This window comes from Poecilia reticulata, linkage group LG9, assembly GCF_000633615.1.
Source record: "Poecilia reticulata strain Guanapo linkage group LG9, Guppy_female_1.0+MT, whole genome shotgun sequence".
NCBI lineage: Eukaryota > Metazoa > Chordata > Actinopteri > Cyprinodontiformes > Poeciliidae > Poecilia > Poecilia reticulata.
This window is the reverse complement of record NC_024339.1, coordinates 24,816,249-24,818,526: the sequence shown is the minus strand read 5'-3', so window position 1 is coordinate 24,818,526 and position 2,278 is coordinate 24,816,249. Positions and strand designations below refer to the sequence as shown.

The window sequence follows — 2,278 nt, the reverse complement described above, 5'->3', positions numbered from 1 at the left end:
AACTTTTAGACCAAGTGGAAAAATTGCCAAGTAGGCTTGAAATTTTCAGCGTATTGTGCATATTTCTATCTTTTTATACATGTGTGAGCATGCCACGCCACAATTCATGGTAAGAGATAAAAGTGCAAATATGATGGAGCTAGAAACTCTCCTTAAATAATTTTATTACAACAAAAGGATTTTCGTATTGCAGCAGGACACAGTTTGATAGACTTACTTGGGTGTTAATTTATGCAGAGCCACACAGAACAGTTTTGTAAATCAGTCCTTTTGGAGAGCATTACTGATGTTCAGGCTGAGCGAACAATTCCTTTTCTGTGACTTTGTGATTGAGACTACTTACTGTTACCACTACAAGGAGTGTGATATATTTACAGGGTGAACACAGTTGAGTCTCCTGTGGCACAACTGAACCTGTTGCAGTGAGAGGATTAATAAGGACAATATAATTAACTTGTGCCAACTTTCACAGGTTGCCACCTCAGAGTGGAATTAAGTACCCTGCACTTTTTGTTTCATTTTAGAAGTGTACGGGCTCCATGCAGAAATATGTCTTGCTAAGTCTAAATCTAAGACTGTGAGAAAAGTTGATATCTAAGTACATTTTCTTATATTTTAACGTCATGTGGAAATACGGTGGGAATTTTACCTGCAATTGTATGCTCAATATAATTTAATAAATACTGTGTGAAAACTGTTCTTCAAAAAAATAATAATTTTACAGAAGTTTAGAATTTTTTTTACTCTGACTGACAAACTTATAGAAAAGTAAAACATCACCCCTGAAAGGGAATATTCTAAGATGACAAATTTTGCAGCATGTCGGAGCGGCTTATTGGTTCTGTCTAATGCGCACTACATACCTTCAGTCAGTGCACAGTTGTTTCTTGCCGTGAATTCAAAAACAGAAGAGGCACTTACTCTCTGTTTAAAGTATCCTGCATTTAAAAAGCATACTATTTTAAAAGGTCAGGTTAAATTGCTCATTTTTTTATTTTGTCCCACCAAAGTTTGTCATCTTTTTTAGTGAATTGTAATCTTATCAAAAATATACACTCTTTAGTCACAAAGATCTTACACGTGGCCTTCACTCCCCTGACCATTGTCAATGAAGCTGTTCTGTGTGGCCTCTCTGGCCTGTTGCTCTCTTGGGATTAAGCGTTAGGTTAATCCGCTCAGAGGAAGGTGAGCACTCGCATGTGGACCTACGATTACACACAGAGGACTCCTGTCATCCAAGCTCTGTAATCTCAGAGACCCTTCACACATGCAGACGTCTGCTGCGAACAAGCACGCGCGAGTGCAAAGACGAAACCAGGTTCCCTGTCTGTCCTTCCCTTACACACACAGACACACACACGCGCTCGCCCTTTTTTGCATCAGAGGACGCATCGACACCCACACTATCTGGCCCGCGCTGCAGTTGCTTCTCCTGTTTAGCTTAAGTCCTTCCACCTCCTGACAAATCATTTGGGATTTTGAACACCAATTCACAAAACCAACAGTGACAATACACTCTTACCCTTCTCACAGAGAGGGATTAGAAGGTCACGTGTCCCTCTGATTGGCTGGGGCATTGAGCCGATTGTTAGGGCACTTTGCTGTACACCAGGGGCTCAGCGGAGCTTTAGTTAAGTGAGGGGAAGGGACACTTTGTATTTCCAGCTTTTGAAAGGTTTTGTCATGTGTTTAAAAAATAAATAAATAAATAAAACTTTGGCAAAGTCTGCAGTGACCGGACAGATCTTCATTTGTTTAATTTGCTGTCTATGAAAAGTGAAATATAACGAGAAAGTTAACTTGTAAATACTGTTTTAGAAGAAGTCTCACTATGTATGCTGCTCTGAGCAGAGACATTCAATACAGCACAAAAGGCTCAGTTCAAGATTCCCTCATCATGGAAAACCAGATCTGTGAAAACATTCTTAATGAAAACATCAAATGTATTTATGTTAAAGCAAATAGTTTAATAGCACCCTTTTTGGTGTGCTTCAAAGTTTTTTTTTCACTAATGGTTTCAAATATTTTGGAAGGAGTTTGCACAGTTTGCACAGTTAAACATTCATTTGCAGATTGCCGGCTGGCAAGATCTAGAGGGAGATATTGAGAAACTGTAATTGGACTTCATGCCCTTTGGCTCAAATGAAAAGGTAATATGAGAGTCAATTGTGGAGAATTATATTTACTCTAGATCATGAGAAAAATACCTAAAACAACTGAGAATTGTCTCTTTATATATACACATATATATAAAGATACATATGTCTCTTTATATATA

General features: G+C 38.3%; 1 protein-coding gene across 14 annotated transcripts in view; it reads left to right on the top strand.

Annotated features, from left to right (window-relative positions):
• Nucleotides 1–2,278, top strand: part of mef2cb (myocyte enhancer factor 2cb) — an 85,475-nt gene that overhangs the window by 12,995 nt on the left and 70,202 nt on the right. The window lies entirely within an intron of this gene.